At 43.8% G+C, this 27,815-nt stretch overlaps 1 protein-coding gene across 1 annotated transcript in view; it reads right to left on the bottom strand.

Annotated features, from left to right (window-relative positions):
- IGSF21 (immunoglobin superfamily member 21) overlaps window positions 1-27,815 on the bottom strand; it is a 1,171,165-nt gene that overhangs the window by 105,854 nt on the left and 1,037,496 nt on the right. The gene's annotated exons all lie outside the window — the stretch shown is intronic.

Genomic DNA, 27,815 nt, shown 5'->3' with positions numbered 1-27,815 from the left:
TATCCTGTGCTAAAACGTGGTACAATAATCACTACTTCAAGTAAAACTTCTGTATACAGATTTGGAACAGCCTGACCAGCACACTCTCCTCGTGTTCCTAAATATTTTAACATCTTTCTATGTCCAGGTAAGTTATGAAGGGCTAAACTGCACCTAGCCTGGGTATCACAGATGAATGTAAACTCATACATAACCCTCCTGGCCCACACTAATATCAATGTTATAACTCTTTTTGGTTGTGCAGCAGTGAGACATTGGGTTATTAGTTGTGAAGAAAGTCAGTTCTTCACTAGTAAAAATGTTTCAATTGTCTTTTTTACTAGGAAACAAGTACCCCATTGTAGGACTTGAATCTCTCAGGCTAACAAAGCCAGCAGTTTAACTCCTACTCAAGGGAGGTGGTGTAGGCCAGTGACCTTAATTTGTTGTATACAACAACACAACTCAAAAAACTATTGTTCACTCAGTACTTTTTCTTTTAAAAGGAAAGGTACTTGTATTAAGTACACTACTAAATGCTATGAATTAAATTACACATGCACACATTGATAGATGAAAATACCAAATTACCTTTGGTGACATCCTCATATCAGATTTCACCTCTAATGGATCCTTTTCCACATAATCACAATACCCCCAACCAATACCAGGTGCAACATCACAAAATAAGGGGCATGATTATAAATAAGGAAGGTTTATTGGCTTTATGTGTGTGCCACCACATTAGTAAAACCGACCACATGTGATAACATAACCTTGCAACACCACTATTACATTCTTTCTTATAAAAGACTTTGCATTGTCAACATCAACGTTTTAAATAAAATATTATAACTCATAAAATATGTTGCTGAATCTTTCTTTTACTTTTTGGGACTATTAATGCAGTTGTGAGATCAACCACAAAGGATGCCTGTACTACAGAATTCAAGGGGGAAAAGCTCCAACTACAGAAGTGTTTGAAAAACACTGGTGAGCCTAATTTCAATGGCCCTGAAAACGTAGGGTGACTTTTTAGTAAACTATTTCTGGGAGGGCTGCTGCACCTCCTGCAGCCCACCAGAACACATTTGGAAAACGTTGGTGGTGCCCTTGCCCAGTCTGGGGAACCACAGAATCATCTATTTTCAAATTCTAGGTTCCTCATGGGGCATTACAGGTGCTCCAGGCCCAGCATAGTGAACACATAAGTAGCGAGGAAAGTTGTAGTTGTTTTTCCCTGATGAGTGCAGCATGGTGCCATTTTTTGGTTTAAGTTTTATTTTGGTGGGATGCGCCGGTCCCACCTGGGCACCCACAGGCTAGGGGTTCATTGAGGGCCATTGGGGGAGCCCCAAACCCCGACAGCCAAGTCAGCTCCTCATCTTCGCGCCCTTAACCTGAGGTGTGCAAGAGAGTTGGCATCTTGTTTTCTGCTCCAGTGACAATAGCAGCAAGTTCTCCTTCTGCTCCCTTTTGATAGGTGGGAGTGGTACACTTTTCCATACCTGTATTGACCACAGGCTAGAGCCGTAAAGGTCGGATCACTCCACTCCTGTCCCAACATTCCTGCACAGCATTCTGTGACAATCCAATATGGTGACTTCAAGTTGTCTCTTGGAAGAGTTCCCTGAAAGGCTCAGCTCCAAACCTAGCAGACACAGCTGCCTAACCATTTCATTAAAGCTTTAAAGGCAAGCCTCTTCAGTGAAGACTCCAGAGGTCTGGCCCTTCTCCTTTGTTCTAGTGAGTCTGTCCCAGCCCAGCTGCAGTGGGACAAGCTAAAAGATGCAGATTTCTTCTATAACCCTTTATTTCCCAGGACCCTCACACTGTTAATTGTCCTACTGTGAGGGGAGACCTTTGATTACTCTGATGTGGAGCAGAGTAATTATCTTGGCCCATTAGTGGGGACCACTGCCCACAATCTGATTCCGATCTGGCACAGGAATTATGGTATATCTTAAAGTACCATCAGGACTATATGTTGGATTTTAGGGATTATAAATTCATACTTTGAAAGGGGAATGTTTATTCCCAGATTGGTCCTCATGGACTCTGTAGGCCTAGTAGTGCGAAACTGTACTTTAGGACAGATTTCACCTATAACGTGTACATAATTGAAGTACCACAGACCTTCAGTAAGCACTATAGACCTACACCATGAATAGCCACTCACATTAAAAGGGTTCCTCAGGTCAGCAGCTCTCCTAGAAGAATGTCTTCTGTGACAGGCTACCTGTGAGCCGATATCAGGCTGCCCAAGATAATAGTCTCACATGTGCAGCCTGCACATGTGCGCACACGAGGTGCAAATGTGCTCATGTGTAACCAGCCCAGAGACTCTTATTCTAACTAACTGAGCAGCTTTGACTTTATCTTAAAAGGCAGACACTGGTGGTTACATGCTAAGTCCAATAACTGTGAGCTTACCATAAGTGACAGTCAGGCAGAGAGAATCACTGATGCTAAATATCTATCAGCCAGGTAGTAAAAAGCAAAATGTCCTGGGGAACTCAATGGGTGGGGTCTATGGGCTACAGCAGCAGATTATAGTTCAAACTGGCTGCATAATAATTCTCTTTTACTGCTTTGTTGTCTTACAACCACATTAGACAGAACCAATACAGGGCATGTCTATCACACAGTACTGTACCAGTAATCCCATTATCAACTGAAGATGCATGGAATGACTGAAGGGATCCGCCATGTACTGGTGACCACCGGAGGACTGTAATTTAGTCCAAAGTAAGAGGTCCCAACTAGTTATATTTGCTGACCGCTTCTTCACATCTCATAGTTACAGTTATATTTAGGAAGATAGTAATGATGTCCATTCCAGCAGATCTCCACACCATCTCGTCCTCTAACTTATGCCTGGTCAGGACCGTAAATTTTAAAATAAAAATCTCAGAATGGAAAATCGAGTGCGGTAACCAGCTTTGTGGACTGTGAGCATAAGAAATATCATAAAGGGATCTGCAGAGCTGTTCACACCTGGCAGCTTACTGAAAACCATAATATTTGAGCCAATCTTTCACACTTCTTCATCCATCACACTGCTAAGCGCTGCAATGACTTCACCTTTGTTGGGTTAGCGCACGACAAAGAAACCTTTCCCACAAACACAACAATATTCCCACCTCTCACTCCACAGGGTGTAGCATGTTATCCATGTAGACCAGCACTTCAGCACCCCACCTAGGGGTAGTACGTGCTTTATAAGTATTATCATACAGTAATTTTCAATGTGAATTACTTGAGTGCTCTGCAGGTCAACAGGCCGACCTACCAGCGGCTAAACCCAACTGAATTGAACCACAAAGATTTCAGACCAGTAAGTTCATGTTGAGAGTGAAGTCACACATAACCGTAGAGTGTAGCGGGAAGCAGTTAGCTAGTTCCTAAAATCCAATTTCATGAAACTGCATAAAGGATTGTATTATTTGGGGAGTTAAATTACTCGTTTTCTACAAAAAGTACCTCTGAAGGACAATAAACAACTGTAAAGTACTGGCGTCGGTAAAAGTAAATTGTTTCTACTCCCCTTCAAAAGGCAGAGTAAATATTACCTTGGACAAAACATATAATATACTTTAATATGCTTTTAACTATAAGGCAGTATCGTAGGTTTGAAGAAGGAGACTGTAATATACTATTAGGTGGATTTTTTTGAACGAAGGAATTAGCCTAAACTGTAATGAGTGTGATTAGACTGACAAAAACTGTCATGTTGTTGATGTCACTTAATATGTGAGAGGCCTGTCTGGAAAGAGGGAGAGCTGGAACGGTGACAGCGGGAGACAGAGAGATGAAGAGTGGAGGGGCGAGGGAGAAGAGGGGAGTGCAGAATGAAGACAGAGAGGGAGAGAAGAACGAGATGTATGATATGAGAGAAAGAGGGTGAAAAAATGGACGAATACAGAGAAAATTGAAGGTTGAGCGAGACAGAGACAGAGAAAAGAGGTGAGAGAGAGATCCTGCAAGAAGGAACAACATCTCCCCGACCCCAGCTCACGCCAGCTCCATAGTCACTCTCCCATCCATTCAGGGGAATCTCCCAAGAGGCCTGTCAGCTTCCTCATCCTTCATAACGTGCCTGCTTCCTAATCTGACAGGATTCCATGAGCTAAAGTGATGGTGAGGGCAATCACCTAAAAGCTAAAAATATCCTGTAGGTTAAGGAAATACTAGGCAAGCACATAAAAAAGTAAAAAGCCTGAAAAGAGAAATACAACAGTTTTATAAAAACCCTGGAAATAAGGACGCAAAATAAGATGACATTTACAGATCAGTGAACAAGGACCACAACCTTACAGAACACATTATTAGGGTGAAAAATATGAAATGTTGACATAAAGGGCCTCTTTATGAGGACCCGGTTAATCCTCTCTGTAAATCAGCCACCCTCCCAGTAACTTTGTTCAACCTTCCAATAATTCCAAGGGAGACAGATTTACCGTCGGATTACAAATGACTTTTAGTGTTGAATTAGAAATGAGGGATTATTGGGATAATTGTAATTGAATTTACATAGCGCTTACTACCCCTGACGAGGCTTCAAAGCGCTTTTAAGAGAGTAGCACGCTACTCCGGATTCCAAGAGGAATTAGTGGTGGTTTAGTATAGGGAAATATGAGTCCAGTATTAGTATTATTATGAGTTAATTTAAGCAGAGGAATAATGGAATTTGTTAGTTGGATTGACTAGAGGGATAGAGGAGGGAATAATCCAGAAGTGTTAATTGGGAGTTTATAGTAATAGGATGAGGTTTGGCATGAGTAAAAGAGAGATGGGGAAGGGAAGAGTCTGGGGAAAGGGGTTAGAGATATCATAGTAGCAGGAGGGGGGTTTGGATGAGTCAAAGGTGAGATAATTGAGGGAGAATTTAGTAGGGTTGTTAGGGAGATCATGGTAGTAAACTGAGGTTTGTGGTGAGCTAGATGCAGTAGAGGAGGGAAGAGCTTAGGCTGGGTTATTTTGGAGATGAAAGTAGTAGAATGGGTTTGGGATGAGTCAGAGTGGGGATGGAGGATAGATTGATAGAGACATAGGGTGATGGGAAGACAGAGTAAAGTTTATGAGAGAGTAAAATGTATATTATTTTTTATGTATTTATTATTTTATATATATATATACATTTATATATGTATAATTGTTTTTCTTTATTTTATTTAATTATTTATCATTTAAATTGTATTTCTAGATGTTATTAATTTATTTGCATTTATTTTTCTCTAGTACAGTAGGACTAAAGTAATAAATAAATAGATATGTAAATACATAGTAAGGGAACATATGTGCAAGGAATATAATAATGGGTATAATAATATAAGAAGAAAAGTAGTAATATTTTAAGTTAATTATTAAGTGTACTTTTGTAACATTCATTTATTTTTTCTAAATTTTTGAACAGTGAAATGCTTGCTGTTACAAAGTTAGGATGACATTTGCTCATTGTGATATAAAAAAGAAAACAGGGATTAATAAGCATCTAATATAACAACTTATCTAGGAGCTATGCAATGATCTATGAACATGTTAAGCATAGAATAATATACACATATATATGTATATACACACACATACACACAAATATATATATTTAACCGTGAGTAAATATACATTTGTAAAACAGTCTTAACGAGTATGTGTATGATTTCTTATTATGAAATAGTAACGATGCATTTTATTTAAAGAACTATACATATCTAGAATATACACACAATCAGTTATAATATCTGTCAATACAGGCATAGGCAGTCCATTGCTGTTTGAATATGGTGGTTATGAAGGAAAGAGACAACTAAAGGGTATTCTTCTGATGGCAAGATAGTTATCCATGGATTTTATATTTGGGGATAATGAATTCCACAGTTTGGCCGCTTGAACAGGGAAGGATGTACCACCTGTTGTCTTTTTCTTGTATGGCGGTGTTTTAAGGTGGGTGCCAATCTTGAGCAGAGGTTTCTTTGTTGAATGTATTTGGTTATTTTGTTTCTGATGAAAAACGGTCCTGTTCCATGTATAGCTTTGTGGGTGATACAAAGCAGCTTGAAGGCGGATCTTCTGGCAATGGGTAACCAGTGTAGTGCTCTCAAGGCAGGGTACATGTGGGCTTGTGGCTTTACATATATCAATAATTCCCAGTTTATTCTCCTGCTATTGAACTTTTGCTCCGCAGTTCCACACACAGATATTTCATCTGCTTTTCAGCAGTTAAAATATTGTTTTTAAACAAAACCGACCAGCAGTCTTCTAGCAGATCCCATAAACTTAAAGGGGCTGAAAACCACCACCTCTGAATGGAAGGAGACAATGTGGTCCATAATGGCCAAACACAGGGTTAGTGACCATAGGCTGGAGATAGGAACTGCCACATCAATACAATATGCACTGTCTTGAAGTTGTATCTCACATTCCTGTTAACTGCACAAATTGAAAGATACTACTTCAGACCCCTGCAAGAAAATCTTAGTGTTCATACAAGTCAATTTTGAACAAAAGAGCAGGTTCTGCAGAAGAACACTTTCCGACAGAATAAGAAATAAAATGCCTTGAAGTGTGTGAAGAAAGCACCCAAAATCCTGGAGAATGGTAAGAATCCAATAATATTAGTACAACAAAGATTTGATTTACTATAATAACCCTACACATAGTGTAGGGGATACTGTGTAAAATAAAATGAAGGGGTGCATATTGAGTCACTCCAAGGAAGCACTGTTTATTGCAGGAAACTCATTGTCAAGCTTTTGGGCCCCAGTTGAGGGTCCCCTACAATTTTTCCCTCCTCTAGCTCATTTCCAGCATCTTGAATATACTAATAGTCCTGTGGAGCAGGGTTAGGTGGATCATGTAAGACAGTCTTTGAGTGTCAAATGACGTCACATGCCCAACATCTCTGGTGAACAGCAAGCCTATAACAGCAATGTGATGCATCTCTCATATAACTGACCCCACTCTGGAGCATCACACTCCTTAGCAACCACAAGAAATGTGACTCCAGAACTACGGATACTCTATGATATTCCTTGTGTCACATAAATCAATTTCTCTAGTTACCATCATAAAACCACCTCCTGGAACTCACAGAAGTTTCTCTTGTGACCTTAGAAGAGCTATCATTGGCTGTCTCAAACAACAAATCTGTTTATGATGAACATCTCTTCCCGTAACCTGTCAGAAAAAGACATTGCTCAAACCCTGTTTCTTAACTGGGTCCATCGATATAATGTTTCTATGCATGAAGGCACAGAACAGGTTACCCAGCAGAAAAATATAAACTCCCTAATTGAATACCACCTTCACCCTACGCTCATGGAAATCTGCCATCCTATTCCTGATCAGCCATTTATGGCAAAAATCAGTGAACTATGTGTTGTTACATAAATTTTAAAAAAAACACATACAAGAAAACAACCTTCTATTGGCTCAGCAATCAGGTTTTAGACCTGAACACAGCATAGAATCTGACATATTAATGGCTACTAATGACATCTTCAGAAATTCTTATGAAGTTAACACGTGCCTTCTAATTTCATGTTGCATTTGATTGGTGGATCACAATATACTCCTGAACAACATTCTAAACGAGATGGGCGTTCTTTGGAAACGTGCTGAAATTATACTAAAAAAGTAAAAATTTGGAAATGCTTTTCAGATTCTGAACCTGTGTTGCGCGGAGCTCCACAGGACTCCATATTGACTCCTGCTCTAACCATTCTTTACATAGACTCACTAAAAGAGCTTTTTGACGATTTAGGCATCTCAAACCACTAATATGCAGATGCCACACAATTATGTCTTACAATTTATCCTTCTAAACCCATCTTTACTCTTAAAAAACATCTTGATCAGATACAACAAATGAATCCTTATTCCTCAAGACACATTTCCTCCTCTTCATCCCAAATCCAAAGGGTTCATAAAAATAAAACTAGATTAATGGCCAGATGTCTGCTTGTATTAGGTCTCCTTTGGTTTACCATGATGCAAAGCATCAAAATGTGTCTTAAATAGGAACGATTTGGCCATGAGGTATGGATGATCCGTTCCAAAAGCCACAATAGGAGATGGAAAATATCAGCATCACCTGAAGTGTGTACCCAAAATAATTGGCGGTTAAGAAGGAAAAAGCTCTTGGCATATAAGGCTGGCAGATCTTTAAGGAGACAAGGAGGAGCTACGAGGCTGGAGACCACAGGCTTGAAGAGACCAGAATCAGCAGACAAGCTGACAGAACATACTGCCCTTCACAATAGCCCCAAAACTAAGAAAGACAGGAGACAGATAGTACAGATAGTACATAAGGCGAGGGAAGAGTAACGTCAAGGAAACAAAAGGAATGAAAAACATACTGGGAAAAACATTTTGTGCGCACTCCTGCATGGAACAAATTTTAACTGTATTCCACATTACAAGCCCACGAAGTCAAACAATACTAAATTATATGATCAATTTTAACAAGGTCATACAAAACAGCTAAAATCCGTAAGATGCCACTGGTTTTGAGAGACAGATTTAGAGGTAGGGATAGGCAGACAGCAGGAGTGGCTCCTCCATGGGGCAGAGGAGTGTTGCCTCCCCGCCAGCAGCAGCAGCTGCAAACCTTTTCCCAAAACACGATCATAAACCGTGTTTATGATCGTGATTTGGAAAAGGGACGGGGCAGAGGGGGTGACATGCACTGAGGGGGAGTGTACTGCACTCCATCTCAGAGCGTATATATGTTTGGCCGGCCGTCTCAGGCCGGCCAAACACACATGGGCACAGTGCTCTCGCCAACCCAGCAACACAGTTGCCGGGCTGGAGAGAGCCTGCACAGGCTCCCAGTCTGTCTGGGAGCGCCCTGGCTGGGCGCTCCCAGCCAATCCTGATGCTACTTTGAGCAGTATCAGGATTGGCCGCAGGGCAGGGTGAGAGCCTGTGCCTGCAGCCATGAAGAGACGGGGCAGAGTGGATGGGCAGAGGAGGTAAGTTTTTTTTTTTTTTATTATTATTTATTTTTAATTTATTTATCCCCCGCAACCCCACGCGCGCATGCCGCCCGCTCCACCCTTTGTATTATGTGCGAGCTGCGACTGGCAGACAGTTAGATACAGAAATAGAACAGATAGAGGTTAAACAGAGAAAGTTCAGTTTCCCGCGGGGGAGGGGAAGGGGTATTTGCCTATTTTGCCAATGCTCTGCAATGTCTCTGGCCAAGCTAGCGAAATGCCTTGCGTTCCTGCTAGGCCTCGGAGCACGAGGCGAGGAAGAAAGCGTGGGGTAACCGCAGCAGCACGTGGCGCAGACGCGCCAATGACACGCTGCACCCACTGCTCCGACAACAGGTTGCTTCACGGTCCGGTTCCCCACTTTCCCTTGCCTGGAACTGTGGAGGTCCTAACAGCTTGCTTCAACCTTGTAAAAACACGCACGTCATTTAAATCTCTCGGATTCCTGTGGGATGAACATCTTCGCGATAAAGCACACATACGAACAACGGTGAAATCAGCTCTTTTCCAACTTCAAAAAATTTGAAACCTCAGACACTTCCTATGTAAAAATGAAGTCTGAGCTCAGGTTGGGGCTCTGCTTAAACGATTGATGTTTTTTTTTTTTAGGGAGCCCTTTGAGTGAAAAGTACTACAAAAGCCCTATTAGGCTACTTCTGCTTTCTCCACTCTCGGATGGCTACAGATGAAAGCACACTGCTCATTCAAAACCACTTGTTTCACAAACAACGCTCTTGAACATAGCAAATTATCTGGCACGAAAATAACATTATGTCGAATCTACAGTAAACTGGGAAGTAGTGAAAATATATGCGCGCTGCCTCACTCTAAATTAAAATAGGACCTCGGTGATGTCTCCTTTGGAACAAAGGCAGAGATATGTGATCAGGTATCAGGGCACAACTTTGACAGACAAGACGTTGCGAAATATACACACAACACAAGATCAGCAGGCAGAGCATGTAGGTGGGGTTACTGAAGCAAAGGTTTGCCCAATTTTGTCTCAGGTGGAGGGCATCGGGCATCGTGGAGATTCACGTCGAGGTGGACATTGTTCATGCAGATGCAATTCTTAATTTGAGTCGGTGGTTGACTGTGGCGGTCACCGGAACTAATTTTTGGGCAATGGGATTTATTTTTCTGCATCAGTCATTAAGTCCTTCGTTGGGTACAATGCAAGCACGAGATTGAAGGCAGAAGGGTACGCCCAAACAAACAATAGCTTTGAGAGACAGATGAATGCCCCAGTACACTGAGCCAAACACTGACTGAGAAAGTCAGTGACACAGACTAGTTGAAGAAAGCCAGTGGTTGTCTCAAAGCCCACTTTGTATATTACCAGCAATTAGTCTGACGGGCAACTGTGTTGCCAAAACCCACACCTAGAAAGGCATTATTGTTGGTCCTTGTATGTGTTTGCTGCTCTCTCTGGGTGGTTTTCTAACCTTGTGCCCTACTTTAGGTTAGGAAAGTTGAGGACATGTGCCGAAATTCATTGCAATCGGCATTTCGCTCTCCATTGTTATGACAAGGCTCCGTTATGTGTGACTATAATGATTTTATAGAGAGGAGGCAAGTGCCCCAAGGGTACAGAAAAGGGCTGTACCATCAAATGTATGATGTGACTGCCACCAACCAGCATACACTGAGACCATAAGGAGCAGAGGAAGGTTAGTCCTCCAGGTATAAATCAGTTGAACAAGTTGGATACTCCGGAGCCCCCTCAAGCCCCCACACAGCAGAAGCATATGGCTCTGCTGACAAGCACTAACAACTGGCACAAATGATAGTCCTTAGGGTCCGAGACCAATTAATGGAATGCCAAATAGTAGAGCTTGGAGGTGCATGAAAAAGAAGCACTGGCAAAGCCAGTCGTTCTGTTTTTAATGTTCTAATTGATACAGCTGTAGCACATTAGAAAGAGACACACAAGAAGCAACTAACGGGAGCGTATAAAATGGACTGTAGTTGCAAAATAGTCCTTATTGTAGTTCAATACAAACACTCACGTGGAGGCAGAAGAATCTGCCAACAGCACGAGGTGAGAGACGAATACTTCACTGTGCCGAGCAAAGACATGATTGACAAGGTACCAAGCAAAAGGCTAAAAGAGGATAGTCAAAAAAAGCCAATAGTTAAAATGGGTTGACCCAAAGCCAACTATTTGTAGTAACTCAGCGTTTTAAACACTCTCAAACGATTTCTGCTATGACTTGAAGGTCTTGAGTTGAACTCCCGCCAAGCTAATTCAGCTTACCATCTTTCAAATGTCAGAAAATTTAGCATTCTTAAATTAGGCAATAGTAACATCAGTTATTTACTAAGTAAGCTGCTGTATAAAGCACTCTATTAAAAAAAACAATTTACCATTTCTCACTCTGCATGAGGTACACTGATGCCGTTGTTAAACAGTGATCATTTGGTCTTGTGGTGCAGTACACTAGGTTTCAGTGAGACTCCTGGGCAAGCGGTACACCGGGATAGGCGATAGACATCCTTCTCTACACATGGGCAGTTGGCATACAAAGTTAGTTGTACATTACAGACAGGCCCCTGAGTACACAGGAATAGGCATTATTGCATTATACTGTTTTGTATCTAAAGACATATGGCAATTGATACCACTGACAAGATGCCTAAGCGCATTTATGGATTAATTGTATGCTACTATGGGAATGTGGCGGATGTAAAATGTGTCTGTTGTGTGGCTTTATGGGCTGCATATGTTTTCATATGTGAGGGCCAGAGTTGAGCCCTTATGTTGCTCTTGTTGCAGCACCCATGAATGATCCTGAAGCGTAAATGTGAGATTTATAGAAGACTTAAGCTTTAGGTTCCGGTGTGTGGGTGAATAGGAGGCGTGAGAGTGCTGCTCTGTGGCCTATTTTGGAAGTGTTTGGTGGCTTGTGTGATGCATAAGTCATGTGGTATGGTGGACTTGAGTCGTTGGTTAAAAAGGGCTAGAAAGGGTAGTAGGAATGAACAGGGGCTATGAGGTAGTTTCCCTGAGTCCAGTTGTACACAGGGGCAGCTGGGACACAGGGATCAAGCAGTATAGTACATATTGTATGCAGTATAGTGGGCAGGTGGTACACGAAAGTCCTGCAGTGCCGTTTTAGATATGTTTCTGGTACTGCCGACGCCAGCCTGGCACCTCATGGAAGAGGCAATGAAAGGAGCTGGCATGCAGCATCTGGCAGTGTGTTTGGCCAGATGTTGCTGAGCTCCCGGGTCTGCTGCTGTGTAGACAAGGTCTGGCAGGCTCTAATGTTAAACTAAACTCATCTGCCTGCAGGGGAGAGACGAGAGGGGAGGGCCTGCCCTCTCTCAGCAGCGCTGCACTCCCCCCACAATGAGTCATGCCGACGCATCCGGGGCACCACATCCCTCGCATTGGCATTGATGAATCTTCATGGCATGTATATTTTCAAAGCCAGTGTTGTGATTCACGCCTCCTAATTTTTACCGCATCACTTTTTTTTGGGTGGGGAAGGGGGGTACGGTGGGAGGGTTAACTGCTCTTCTTCTGTAGCCCGGAAGCCAATCAGAGGCGGATGATGTCCTGGGCTGTTTTTACATCATGCCCTTCTATTGTCATAGGGGTAGCGAGGGACAGCATTAGAGTTGCTTCTGGTTGGTTGTGCCCAAGACATTGCTACCTAATTGGCCCTCACTAACCAAGGGTTGAAGCAGGAGATTTTCTTGGAAGGGCGTTCGAAGAGGGCAGAGATACTCAGTTCATAGATTGTCTACCCTCAGTGCCGTAACGTACCTTGAGCGGTCCCCCCTGCACGGTACATGGATGGCCCCCTTCCGCGCTCACTCAGGAGTTCTCAGGCCAGTGTACCGTGTAGAGGGGGCCCCATGGAGCTCGGGGCCCTCTTGCGCCGCGGGGGCCCTTGTTACGCCACTGGCTACACCTACAACCAATATCTGTCTATGTCACGCACAGCAACATTCAAGCGGACGTTATGGAGAAAAGTATGACGAATTCTTTCATTCTCAAACCTGAGCGAAATATCTTCTCAAGCTAGGACTCTTACAACACCTTCACCGACTTTCAATAAGGTGAACACACTAATGTGCCACATAAAAAGGGGAGGAGATGTAGCCTCGGGATTAAATTGCCTAATTTGGAAACGGGAACCTAGGGACGCGTCCTGGTTCTGGCACTTTACTGTGTGTTGTTTGATTCTCGACAAAACACTTTAACTCCGTGCCTACAGTTGTAAATATGTGTGCATGTAGAGTGAATAACTTATAACATAAATGTAAAGGCAAATCTATAGGTCGCTCATTAATGTACGGTACTTTGGCCCAGCTAGATTTTCTATTAAATATTAAAATTTTACACATCCACACGAGCATAAACCCCCCCCCCCCCCCCCCCCAGTGGTGACAATAGTGCAGAACCTTCGAAGTCAATAACTGTAGTGTTGGTGCATCACGACTGTTGCTGGAACCAGTGCTAGAGTCAGATTAAAGTTCAAAGGAAAAACGTCTTAATGACAGAACATGTACACTGCATTCAGTGATGTTAAAATGCAGCAATGTCTTGTAAACTATTGTGCCTAACATTAGCCTAGCGTGACTTAATGCAGGAGTGAGGTGAAGGCCTATCATTGCTGTTTGAAAACAACAGCCAAAGTAGGTGGCACTACCCTGGTTTGCTGCTTGCATAGCGCTTTATGCCATGCTGAGGCTGCCTCTAAGTGCTATGTGGAACTGGACAGATGGTGCAAGAGAGAGTAAAGGGGGCAATAGACTTTGAATGAGAATGGAGCATATGAATAGAACGATCTTTAAAAAAGCTTGCATTTAATTGGACGGAGCAATAGTGCATTATGTGTTCATTAACTTTGAAAAGATAGAGCAGGAGAGGCTAATAGGAAGAAAGCAGTAGGTCGACAGTGAGGAATCAGGACCCGGCACAGTAAGAAATAATCATAGATTGTTAGGCTGAGGAGCAGGCTGAAGAGATGCCCACCTTTCCATAATCGACAGAGCCATATATTCTAGACATGCCTTTACAAGCAGGGCCCACAACCGACTTGGAACTGGAGGGAGGGACTGCACTAGAGCTTTGATGTGCAGCCTTTCAGTTCCCTGGTTGCTACTGTCATTTCTCTAGTTGCCTGGACTTCTGAGAGGACAGTGCAATGAGGTGTGGTACAAGGTGAAATAGAAATCCAGTGTCACACAAAGACATAGCCATGGAAATCAAAGTATGAAGTGCGCATACCTTGAAAAATCATATTTTGGGGGCGTTTATTCCCTTTTTCATACCCTCTGCCACACCCCAGCTCTTCTGTTGCGCTGTCCTCTTTCATGCAGCATTGTTTACTTTGCACTCCCTGCCCCTAGCTATTCTACGTGGCTCCCCCTCGTCTTCATTATCCTTTAAAAAATTGTTTTGGTGTGGCCCAGGCACTGCATTTGCTGCACCTTTCATTCTATTTTTTTAATTTCACCGCTCCAAGATGAGCGTTTGGAACTTGCATACGACCACATCATGCCGGATGCAAGTGCATGCGTGGTGATACATGCACGCATCATCATGACGATGAGCTGCCGTAGCGTCATGAGGCACAGGTGTGTTATCTATCTGGGGGTGTTAGCCACACCCACCACACGCCCATCACTGTCATTTGTTTGTGGGCTTGCCTTTCAAAAATCCATTGATGTTGTTGGTAAATGCCTTATGTCTGTCCCGCATTGATGCTGGTTTGTTACCGCTTTGGGGACCGACCCTGTTACATGAATAACTGCACGTTTGCCGATATGTTTTACTGTGAGTGAACTCCTTTTACCTTTTGTGTCTCTCCTTCACACTCATGGCGGCCGTGGCGCTTAGAAGTTTCAGAAAGAGCAAACCCGATCCGCGTGTTTGAGCAGTTTGCATGATTTCCAGGTAGTCACCTTGTTTATGTCTGCTCCCCGGCGTTACTAAGCGCATTCTTTTATTCAGCAGTTCATTTTGTTGCGTTTGAGAATGCGGCCTTAAAACCACCGCAGGATGGCTGAAGAAATGGGACTGGCTCAGCCACACTCCGTAAGGTCCGCTGTTGTGGTGCAAATGGAGTGTGTTGTGGTCAGCAAATGAAAGCTACAATGGTTTTGAACAAGCCTTGCCACCTAGGGTGGTACACTCATGGTTGGTCGCTGCTGCGTGCCTGTGTTGCATTGTATACTTTGCTTCAGTATTATGACATTTCTGTTCGTCTGACAACTTTTCAGTGTTCTAGTTCTGTCACGATTAAAAGCCCTGTTGGTGAATGTACCCCTTAAACCTAGCACGTGGGCGCACTCTGCGTTAATGCTGCACAATACCTGGGCCATTGGAAATGCATTAGTCTCGAGACGGAAAACGTTCTAAAGTAGAAATACTGTGCAAACTGGAAAATGGACAGGCACTCTTGTCGTTTAGTTGGAAGATTGTATTTCCATATGTATCTGTTTGCAAGGCACTTTTAAAAGAAGCTTTACTGTGTATGAATGTAAAACAACATGCTGTTGCTGACAGAGGCCATAGACATTTGCAACACTGTATTTAGTTTCTGTGGCTGCTTTTTCATTTTTTTCTGCAGGATTTATGTTGAGGCCAAATGAGACAACCTCAAATTCCTCATTGGAATTATTTGTTCAGTCCAGGAGGGAACGCTTCCTGTCCCACGAAGCGCCTTTCAAATGCCTGCACATTCTCTGCCTCTCTGTAGGCTACTTTTAACCTCTAGATGGATGATAATATTTTCGTATGTATGGGTTTGCAAAGCGTACTTCTCAAATAAGCTGTACTATGTGTACTATGTGTATGAGCGTAAAAAACGCAGTATAAAATGTTTGGAGCCAACTAATCCTCAGAGTACACTAGTTTCGCACAAGGCATTTTAGGATGGATATGTCTCTTCGATTAAAACAAGCATGCCTCAAGGAGGCTTGCTTGGTTTGCAGTAGACCCGTCTGATTACGAACACACCCTGCCCAGATAAATTTGCACGTATTTGTACCTACTGCAAAGTTTGCTGAAATATTACCGCATCCACCAAATGAAAACTAAAATCGAGGTCAAAGTATTTATTTTTATATGTTAAACTGTGTTCTTCTGTGAACACGCTCTGTGGAGAGGCCTAACAAAAGACTTCCAGACCATTTTTGGCTCACTGGGCGACAATTGATGTAGCTCCTCAGTTAGACCTTGTCAGTATACACCAGCCCCTGTGAGTGTAGACATATCAGTATTTTTTTGTTTTTGTATTTTACCTGTTGCTGATTACTTTATAATAATTCAGAAAAGCTCTGCAAGTGTTTTTTGGGGGTTTTTAAAGCAAAATCTCCCATGGTTTTTTAGTTGGTTCTCGTTAGTGGATGGTTTGCGGTTTCTCAAGCTATGTTGTATAGCTCCTATTTACGTAATTATGGCAAAGGTCCTTTTTCTGGATAGACAAAATATTAGTATAATGATCGACTTTGATTTGGGCTTAGGGTTCTTTCCCTTTCTATTTTTTTTTTTTTTAATTGTATTTTATTCAGTAGAATAACCAGTCTCTAAATGGCAGAAGGCATTGTCCCAAATATGTCTCCTCGAAAAATGTACTCTTTTCACAAAAGTGCATTATACTAACTCAGACTACCAAATCATATAATTGGTGTGAACGTTTTTACAAAGAAAGGGAGAACACTGCCTACACTCCAACAACAAAGTCCAACCCCAACGCATCATGGTAAATGCAGTCGACTTCGTAGTCCATTCAGAAAGTAATAAAGTATTTCACCTCTGTAGGCGCAGCAAGTGCTGTTTATCCCTGTACACGTGTTTCTGGGTTCAGCCCGTCATCAGCAGGGAGCAGCATGGTATAGGGGCTTGCTTGAAATGCCGCCAAATGTTTTCTCAGGTTAATGTACCACTCATGGCGCACAGGTGCCTCCCAAGGCTCGTCAGCCGTGGCTCAAGGGAGCCGTCCAAAGACAAAATTACAAAGAAAGGGAGCACACTGCCTACACTCCAGCAACAAAGTCCAACCCCAACGCATCATGGTAAATGCAGTCGACTTCGTAGTCCATTCAGAAAGTAATAAAGTCTTTCACCTCAGTAGGCGCAGCAAGTGCTGTTTATGCATTTCAAGCAACCCCACAGACTTGGCTGCTCTCTGCTGATGACGGGCTAAACCTAGAAACACGTGTCCAGAGATACACAGCACTTGCTGCACCTACTTAGGTGAAAGACTTTTGATTACTTTTTCAGCACAAAACGAAGTGACTGCATTTACCATGATACATTGTGGCTAACTATTTGCTTGAGTGTGAGGCAGTGTGCTCCCTTTTTTCTTTTTGTCCAATGACTGCTCCCTTGAGCTAACGAGCTGACGAGCAATGGAGATGCACCTGTGCGCCAGCGAGTGGTACATAAACCTGAGAAGACTTTTGGTGGCATTTCAAGCAACCCCACAGACTTGGCTGCTCTCTGCTGATGACGGGCTAAACCTAGAAACACGTGTCCAGAGATACACAGCACTTGCTGCACCTACTTAGGTGAAAGACTTTTGATTACTTTTTCAGCACAAAACGAAGTGACTGCATTTACCATGATGCATTGTGGCTAACTTTTTGCTTGAGTGTGAGGCAGTGAGCTCCCTTTTTTCTTTTTGTCCAATGACTGCTCCCTTGAGCTAACGAGCTGACGAGCTCTGGAGATGCACCTGTGCGCCAGCGAGTGGTACATAAACCTGAGAGACTTTTGGCGGCATTTCAAGCAACCCCACAGACTTGGCTGCTCTCTGCTGATGACGGGCTAAACCTAGAAACACGTGTCCAGAGATACACAGCACTTGCTGCACCTACTTAGGTGAAAGACTTTTGATTACTTTTTCAGCACAAAACGAAGTGACTGCATTTACCATGATGCATTGTGGCTAACTTTTTGCTTGAGTGTGAGGCAGTGTGCTCCCTTTTTTCTTTTTGTCCATTGACTGCTCCCTTGAGCTAACGAGCTGACGAGCAATGGAGATGCACCTGTGCGCCAGCGAGTGGTACATAAACCTGAGAAGACTTTTGGCAGCATTTCAAGCAACCCCACACACTTGGCTGCTCTCTGCTGATGACGGGCTAAACCTAGAAACATGTGTCCAGAGATACACAGCACTTGCTGCACCTACTTAGGTGAAAGACTTTTGATTACTTTTTCAGCACAAAACGAAGTGACTGCATTTACCATGATGCATTGTGGCTAACTTTTTGCTTGAGTGTGAGGCAGTGAGCTCCCTTTTTTCTTTTTGTCCAATGACTGCTCCCTTGAGCTAACGAGCTGACGAGCTCTGGAGATGCACCTGTGCGCCAGCGAGTGATACATAAACCTGAGAAGACTTTTGGCGGCATTTCAAGCAACCCCACAGACTTGGCTGCTCTCTGCTGATGACGGGCTAAACCTAGAAACACGTGTCCAGAGATACACAGCACTTGCTGCACCTACTTAGGTGAAAGACTTTTGATTACTTTTTCAGCACAAAACGAAGTGACTGCATTTACCATGATACATTGTGGCTAACTTTTTGCTTGAGTGTGAGGCAGTGTGCTCCCTTTTTTCTTTTTGTCCAATGACTGCTCCCTTGAGCTAACGAGCTGACGAGCTCTGGAGATGCACCTGTGCGCCAGCGAGTGGTACATAAACCTGAGAAGACTTTTGGTGGCATTTCAAGCAACCACACAGACTTGGCTGCTCTCTGCTGATGACGGGCTAAACCTAGAAACACGTGTCCAGAGATACACAGCACTTGCTGCACCTACTTAGGTGAAAGACTTTTGATTACTTTTTCAGCACAAAACGAAGTGACTGCATTTACCATGATGCATTGTGGCTAACTTTTTGCTTGAGTGTGAGGCAGTGTGCTCCCTTTTTTCTTTTTGTCCAATGACTGCTCCCTTGAGCTAACGAGCTGACGAGCTCTGGAGATGCACCTGTGCGCCAGCGAGTGGTACATAAACCTGAGAAGACTTTTGGCGGCATTTCAAGCAACCCCACAGACTTGGCTGCTCTCTGCTGATGACGGGCTAAACCTAGAAACACGTGTCCAGAGATACACAGCACTTGCTGCACCTACTTAGGTGAAAGACTTTTGATTACTTTTTCAGCACAAAACGAAGTGACTGCATTTACCATGATGCATTGTGGCTAACTTTTTGCTTGAGTGTGAGGCAGTGTGCTCCCTTTTTTCTTTTTGTCCATTGACTGCTCCCTTGAGCTAACGAGCTAACGAGCTGACGAGCAATGGAGATGCACCTGTGCGCCAGCGAGTGGTACATAAACCTGAGAAGACTTTTGGGGGCATTTCAAGCAACCCCACACACTTGGCTGCTCTCTGCTGATGACGGGCTAAACCTAGAAACATGTGTCCAGAGATACACAGCACTTGCTGCACCTACTTAGGTGAAAGACTTTTGATTACTTTTTCAGCACAAAACGAAGTGACTGCATTTACCATGATGCATTGTGGCTAACTTTTTGCTTGAGTGTGAGGCAGTGAGCTCCCTTTTTTCTTTTTGTCCAATGACTGCTCCCTTGAGCTAACGAGCTGACGAGCTCTGGAGATGCACCTGTGCGCCAGCGAGTGATACATAAACCTGAGAAGACTTTTGGCGGCATTTCAAGCAACCCCACAGACTTGGCTGCTCTCTGCTGATGACGGGCTAAACCTAGAAACACGTGTCCAGAGATACACAGCACTTGCTGCACCTACTTAGGTGAAAGACTTTTGATTACTTTTTCAGCACAAAACGAAGTGACTGCATTTACCATGATGCATTGTGGCTAACTTTTTGCTTGAGTGTGAGGCAGTGTGCTCCCTTTTTTCTTTTTGTCCAATGACTGCTCCCTTGAGCTAACGAGCTGACGAGCTCTGGAGATGCACCTGTGCGCCAGCGAGTAGTACATAAACCTGAGAAGACTTTTGGCGGCATTTCAAGCAACCCCACAGACTTGGCTGCTCTCTGCTGATGACGGGCTAAACCTAGAAACACGTGTCCAGAGATACACAGCACTTGCTGCACCTACTTAGGTGAAAGACTTTTGATTACTTTTTCAGCACAAAACGAAGTGACTGCATTTACCATGATACATTGTGGCTAACTTTTTGCTTGAGTGTGAGGCAGTGTGCTCCCTTTTTTCTTTTTGTCCAATGACTGCTCCCTTGAGCTAACGAGCTGACGAGCTCTGGAGATGCACCTGTGCGCCAGCGAGTGGTACATAAACCTGAGAAGACTTTTGGTGGCATTTCAAGCAACCCCACAGACTTGGCTGCTCTCTGCTGATGACGGGCTAAACCTAGAAACACGTGTCCAGAGATACACAGCACTTGCTGCACCTACTTAGGTGAAAGACTTTTGATTACTTTTTCAGCACAAAACGAAGTGACTGCATTTACCATGATGCATTGTGGCTAACTTTTTGCTTGAGTGTGAGGCAGTGTGCTCCCTTTTTTCTTTTTGTCCAATGACTGCTCCCTTGAGCTAACGAGCTGACGAGCTCTGGAGATGCACCTGTGCGCCAGCGAGTGGTACATAAACCTGAGAAGACTTTTGGCGGCATTTCAAGCAACCCCACAGACTTGGCTGCTCTCTGCTGATGACGGGCTAAACCTAGAAACACGTGTCCAGAGATACACAGCACTTGCTGCACCTACTTAGGTGAAAGACTTTTGATTACTTTTTCAGCACAAAACGAAGTGACTGCATTTACCATGATGCATTGTGGCTAACTTTTTGCTTGAGTGTGAGGCAGTGTGCTCCCTTTTTTCTTTTTGTCCATTGACTGCTCCCTTGAGCTAACGAGCTGACGAGCAATGGAGATGCACCTGTGCGCCAGCGAGTGGTACATAAACCTGAGAAGACTTTTGGGGGCATTTCAAGCAACCCCACACACTTGGCTGCTCTCTGCTGATGACGGGCTAAACCTAGAAACATGTGTCCAGAGATACACAGCACTTGCTGCACCTACTTAGGTGAAAGACTTTTGATTACTTTTTCAGCACAAAACGAAGTGACTGCATTTACCATGATGCATTGTGGCTAACTTTTTGCTTGAGTGTGAGGCAGTGAGCTCCCTTTTTTCTTTTTGTCCAATGACTGCTCCCTTGAGCTAACGAGCTGACGAGCTCTGGAGATGCACCTGTGCGCCAGCGAGTGATACATAAACCTGAGAAGACTTTTGGCGGCATTTCAAGCAACCCCACAGACTTGGCTGCTCTCTGCTGATGACGGGCTAAACCTAGAAACACGTGTCCAGAGATACACAGCACTTGCTGCACCTACTTAGGTGAAAGACTTTTGATTACTTTTTCAGCACAAAACGAAGTGACTGCATTTACCATGATGCATTGTGGCTAACTTTTTGCTTGAGTGTGAGGCAGTGTGCTCCCTTTTTTCTTTTTGTCCAATGACTGCTCCCTTGAGCTAACGAGCTGACGAGCTCTGGAGATGCACCTGTGCGCCAGCGAGTGGTACATAAACCTGAGAAGACTTTTGGCGGCATTTCAAGCAACCCCACAGACTTGGCTGCTCTCTGCTGATGACGGGCTAAACCTAGAAACACGTGTCCAGAGATACTCAGCACTTGCTGCACCTACTTAGGTGAAAGACTTTTGATTACTTTTTCAGCACAAAACGAAGTGACTGCATTTACCATGATGCATTGTGGCTAACTTTTTGCTTGAGTGTGAGGCAGTGTGCTCCCTTTTTTCTTTTTGTCCAATGACTGCTCCCTTGAGCTAACGAGCTGACGAGCTCTGGAGATGCACCTGTGCGCCAGCGAGTGGTACATAAACCTGAGAAGACTTTTGGCGGCATTTCAAGCAACCCCACAGACTTGGCTGCTCTCTGCTGATGACGGGCTAAACCTGGAAACACGTGTCCAGAGATACACAGCACTTGCTGCACCTACTTAGGTGAAAGACTTGTTATTACTTTTTCAGCACAAAACGAAGTGACTGCATTTACCATGATGCATTGTGGCTAACTTTTTGCTTGAGTGTGAGGCAGTGTGCTCCCTTTTTTCTTTTTGTCCAATGACTGCTCCCTTGAGCTAACGAGCTGACGAGCTCTGGAGATGCACCTGTGCGCCAGCGAGTGGTACATAAACCTGAGAAGACTTTTGGCGGCATTTCAAGCAACCCCACAGACTTGGCTGCTCTCTGCTGATGACGGGCTAAACCTAGAAACACGTGTCCAGAGATACACAGCACTTGCTGCACCTACTTAGGTGAAAGACTTTTGATTACTTTTTCAGCACAAAACGAAGTGACTGCATTTACCATGATGCATTGTGGCTAACTTTTTGCTTGAGTGTGAGGCAGTGTGCTCCCTTTTTTCTTTTTGTCCAATGACTGCTCCCTTGAGCTAACGAGCTGACGAGCTCTGGAGATGCACCTGTGCGCCAGCGAGTGGTACATAAACCTGAGAAGACTTTTGGCGGCATTTCAAGCAACCCCACAGACTTGGCTGCTCTCTGCTGATGACGGGCTAAACCTAGAAACACGTGTCCAGAGATACACAGCACTTGCTGCACCTACTTAGGTGAAAGACTTTTGATTACTTTTTCAGCACAAAACGAAGTGACTGCATTTACCATGATGCACTGTGGCTACCTTTTTGCTTGAGTGTGAGGCAGTGTGCTCCCTTTTTTCTTTTTGTCCAATGACTGCTCCCTTGAGCTAACGAGCTGACGAGCTCTGGAGATGCACCTGTGCGCCAGCGAGTGGTACATAAACCTGAGAAGACTTTTGGCGGCATTTCAAGCAACCCCACAGACTTGGCTGCTCTCTGCTGATGACGGGCTAAACCTAGAAACACGTGTCCAGAGATACACAGCACTTGCTGCACCTACTTAGGTGAAAGACTTTTGATTACTTTTTCAGCACAAAACGAAGTGACTGCATTTACCATGATGCATTGTGGCTAACTTTTTGCTTGAGTGTGAGGCAGTGTGCTCCCTTTTTTCTTTTTGTCCAATGACTGCTCCCTTGAGCTAACGAGCTGACGAGCTCTGGAGATGCACCTGTGCGCCAGCGAGTGGTACATAAACCTGAGAAGACTTTTGGCGGCATTTCAAGCAACCCCACAGACTTGGCTGCTCTCTGCTGATGACGGGCTAAACCTAGAAACACGTGTCCAGAGATACACAGCACTTGCTGCACCTACTTAGGTGAAAGACTTTTGATTACTTTTTCAGCACAAAACGAAGTGACTGCATTTACCATGATGCATTGTGGCTAACTTTTTGCTTGAGTGTGAGGCAGTGTGCTCCCTTTTTTCTTTTTGGTGTGAACACTTGCCGTTTGTGTCGATGCTGAGGTTGGTGATAGGATTTTTTCCCCCCATCCGATCGCAATTGATTTATTAGGACAACAATTGTGTTTGGTATCCAGAAAATATCCTTCAAGCTTTTGGTTTGTCCAATAGTCTTTTTACCTCTCAGTATTTTTTTAACAAATGCATTATTTAAATTTAATGTCTTCAGAATTTTGTCCCATAAAATTTAAGAGTGAGCCATGGCTGCACCTTAGACAGATGTCACCCTTGTTAATTAATCATGTTTGACATTAAAAAATCACGAGGTAGCGGCAAGGGATCGCTGATATTTCATGTGTGGGACCGAATTTGAGTCCTACAGAAAGTTGTTAGTCATAATAGGACAATTAAAATAGAAATTTATTTGTAAGATCGATAGCAGCATCCTCTGCTGTGAACATGGACCACCGTTTTTGTGCCAACAGCTTGCACGTCTCCTTATATCTTTGCACTATAGAATGGAATTAGCATGGCAGGTATAAATTAGGATGCTAAGTGGCAACATTTTCATTTTTGGCTGAGATAGAGGAAGAAGGTTAATTGAGGTGCTGTACTTACTTGCAGGACCACTGGAATTACGTGGCAGGAAAAGACTAAATTATGAGGCAGGGTTGACCAATTTATGTGGCAAGAAAAGCCCAGTTATGAATTTACGACAATAGCTCTAACCCAAGCAAATGCTTGTTTTATCCAGTGCTTGTTTACACATTGCAAACCGTGTCGTAGAGGTACATGTGCGACATGCAGAACAGATAGCTTACTTTTTACTGAAAGTTCATACTACTTGTATATTTGCATCATGATTTCATGTTTTAAAATGTATGCTGAATTTTTCTCTTCAAGTTTCTAAACATAATAGAGTCTCCAAGTACAAGCTCTCATTACGAGTAGCCCCTTATTTACGTGCGGAAAGACCACCTGGTGAAATACCAAGACTGCAAGATGGCGTTTCCACCAGTGATGTATTACCTCCCTATTGCATGTAGCACAAGCCGACTTTGCAGAAACTAGAAATACCACACTTTTTTCCAGTTCCTGGTCGCAAAGTTTGGATTCGGCACAAATTAGGCAAGTATTTAATTTTGAAATTTCTAGGGCAAAAAAAAACACCAAATTGTTGAGAGGTTGGAGGACATTAGTAATGTTGATTTTGGCGCAAATGGTGTTGGCACCCATTTGGCATTACCAGGCAACTTGCAAAGAGGACGTGTTTTGTGCAAAATCTGTTTTTAATAAAAAAATTAAAATAACTTTTATTTTAAGCAAGAATGTAAGCAACGCAAATTGGCGCAATTTCCTGATTTTCTTGCATGTATCCCAAAGTGAGCAGATCTTGCAAATTAAAAAAACATTTATTTTCCATGGTCGTGTGCCCCTGCCTTGCCTTGTTCTTACTCCAGTCCTCATCTTCAGCCCCCACTATTTCTGCAGAGAGTTAATGGATGTCCTGCATATGTTTATTGCATATACCAATATACCCAGCAGCCTCCCATCCTGTGCTGAGTTCTATCGCCTCTGCTGCGCTGAAACTGGCTTGGGAACTACTGCAGTATAGAGATGCTTCTGAGAATATTTCAATGAGATTGAAAAACCCAATTACAGGATTCTGAAGTCCGCGGGGGATGTCCAACGACTCAGCTCGTGGCGCCTCACGGAGATTTACAGAGAAGAGTCGCGAGCCTCCCACATTGCTCCACAGTCGGGCCCACAGGGACCCGAGCCCCTTGTAAAGCATCGGCTCCTTCAGAAGCAGGGTCAGTAAATTCACAGCTCTCTGCAGAGGCTGGCACTGCTACTGCTTGATGAGGAATGTCTTTTTGGCGGGAAAGAGTCATACAACCGTCATGGTGGGCTCATGCCCTAGGCCAACTAACTGCCTAATCTTGCCCGCACATACATGTTAATATTCCTGATTTCGGCAGGTGACTCAAATTTTTTTTAACCTAAAACTTAAATGGCTTTGTTTTCAGCTTTTCCTCCTCCACGTTCGCAAGTCAAAGGGGAAATTAAACTCTATGATTTGCTTAATTCTCCCTCTTCTGCAAATCGTGCATATCATTGGTGAAACCTTGGGCCTTTACCTTAATGCTTCCAAATCTACTGTGATCTTGGCATGTAGGTGCCCACAGGACCTCAGTTGGGCGTCAGAATTGTGTATTATCTCATGTGGGATTAAATATCTGGGTATTTTTGTGTCCCCCAATGCGGCACTGTCATGGGCACGTAACGTAGACCCTGTACTGGTTGGAATGAGAGATGATATTTGGGTCTGGTCGGATTTGCCTCTGTCTACAGCTGGTAAGTCTGTAATTTTCAAAATAGTGTTGCTGCCCTGGTTTTTATACCAACTGCAGAATTTCATGTAGACCATTCATGACAATGGTTCCGTAATTTAAGTTCCATGCTTAATAGCTTCCTCTGGGAGGGCAGGATTGCCCTTGGTAAGATTTTTCAGTTTACTTATTGCAGGGGTATTTCTGTGGCAAATACTGAGTCATATTATTAGGCATCACATATACTGGTCATTAATGACTGGTGGTACGATACCCAGGGTGACCCCGCCTATGTGCTAGAAAAAGGGTTGATGGGGGACAAGGCTCTCTTTTCCTATTTATATGGTGGGGGTGACTGTAGTGGTTTTCCTCCTTTGACTGGAGTATTATAGCCTCAATGGAAACACTCTCTCTGATTGATGAGATGATGGATGAGGATGACGCAGTGGACGCCGCTATGGCAGGGCCGCCTGCTGCCACAGGCGGCCGAGTTAGAGGGCTTTCAGAGATGGGATCTAATAGGGATCTCCGTTTTATAAGTTGTAATGAGCGGACAGTTCTAAAGTTTTTCAGACTCTGCAGGTAGAATGCCAACTCCATCATAGCCAATTTCGTAATTATCTTTAGCCCTCCTATGTGCTAACCAACTACATTGTAGCCCTGTCTGACCTTCTGGAGGGCAAACTTATTATGGGAGATGTCGATGACCACCGGATTGCACGGATTTACCAGAATCTCCAACCGCTCAGATATGTTCATTGCCCTCCGGCAGGCGTGGGAGGCAGATATAGGGGCCATTGAGGATGAGGATTGGACCGAGACTTTGGTGGCACGGAGAGTGGTGGCCTTGCACCTAGACTTAGGCTGATTGGGTTTTAATGTCTCCACAAGGTATATTTCACCCATAATCGGCTGTGGTGGATGGGGGCAATTGCCTTCCCGACCCGTCTTTATTGTGGCACAGGGGATGGAACATTTTTACACAAGGTATGGGGGTTGCCCTGCCTTGGACTGGTTCTGGTGAGGGTTGATGGCCTGTTTGGGTGGGGTCTTGAACGTGACAGTCCTGATGGACCTTAAGCTCATTCTCCTCCACATTCAAGATATATTGGGAGGTAACAGATACAAGCTATCCCTATTGTTTCTGGGTCTGTGGCATAATGTGACATAGCTAGAGAATGGAAAGACATGAACCACCCATCCTTGGCTATGTGGAAAAATGGGGTGGATTCCTGTATGAGTTTGAAAGTAGTGGTGCATAAGACTCGAGGCTGTCCACAAAAGCAACCAGGGATATGGGAGGTGTGGGCAGATTACAGGGGCATGGTGTTGGAACCTGTCTATCCAATGCGACAAATGGTGAATGATGAAATTTGTCTGTTCATGGAATGAGATGGGGCTGGAAGAGAATGAAACAGGTGATCTAGTTCATGGACATGCTAGGTATTCTTTTGCTTGAATGTGGGTGGGTCGAAATGTGAAGGTATTTGCTTTTGTTTATGCATTCATTTTGCAGGCTTCATTTTTCTTTATATGTCGGCCTTTCGGGCTTGTATAGATTGTAAAATCAGAAAAACGTTGTTTAAAAAAAAACAGGAACATACAAAAAATAACAGGACCCATATGGCAGATTTGGTGAGTTGCCCCTAAAGTTTGAATCAGTTATGAAACCTTCCTGAAGTACAAAGGCCCTCAGCCAAGAGGGACTTAAGCCATTTTCTTAACCTCAGGAGCGGCAGGGACTGCGTTATGCCTCCTATGGCAGACCCACTTCTCTACTGGCCAAGGATTTCTCCTCAGGCCTCGCCGGTCTTGTTTGTGCCTTACATAATGGGCTGGTGTGTATATAGTAGAAGATAATGTTACTTATTCTGTCCCATCTGGGAGTTTTCTGGGAAGGGAGAAGGTGGGCTTGAAGTGAAGTTGACAGCATCATGCCTCAGGGATACTCTTGGCGTGCATTCACCCCGTGTGCCCCTCTGCAGTAAGAGCCGTATGCCGGCATGAAACAAGCACTCTGCTAACATCGGCGGAAAGGGGACAATCAAAGTAAGTCTGCCATACACAGGAGGCAGTTGAGTGTCAACTATTGAATATGGTGACCTGAAGGGGTACTTAGGACATCGTGGAGAGAAGAAATAAGTAACTCACATGAAACGTATCCATGTTCAAGCAAATGTGCTGCATCCCATACAACACCATGCACACGGAATATTGCGGACATAGCTAATGG

This window comes from Pleurodeles waltl, chromosome 6, assembly GCF_031143425.1.
Source record: "Pleurodeles waltl isolate 20211129_DDA chromosome 6, aPleWal1.hap1.20221129, whole genome shotgun sequence".
In the NCBI taxonomy this organism is placed as follows: Eukaryota; Metazoa; Chordata; class Amphibia; order Caudata; family Salamandridae; genus Pleurodeles; species Pleurodeles waltl.
The sequence above is the reverse complement of the archived record's forward strand: the minus strand, read 5'-3'. Positions and strand labels throughout refer to the sequence as shown.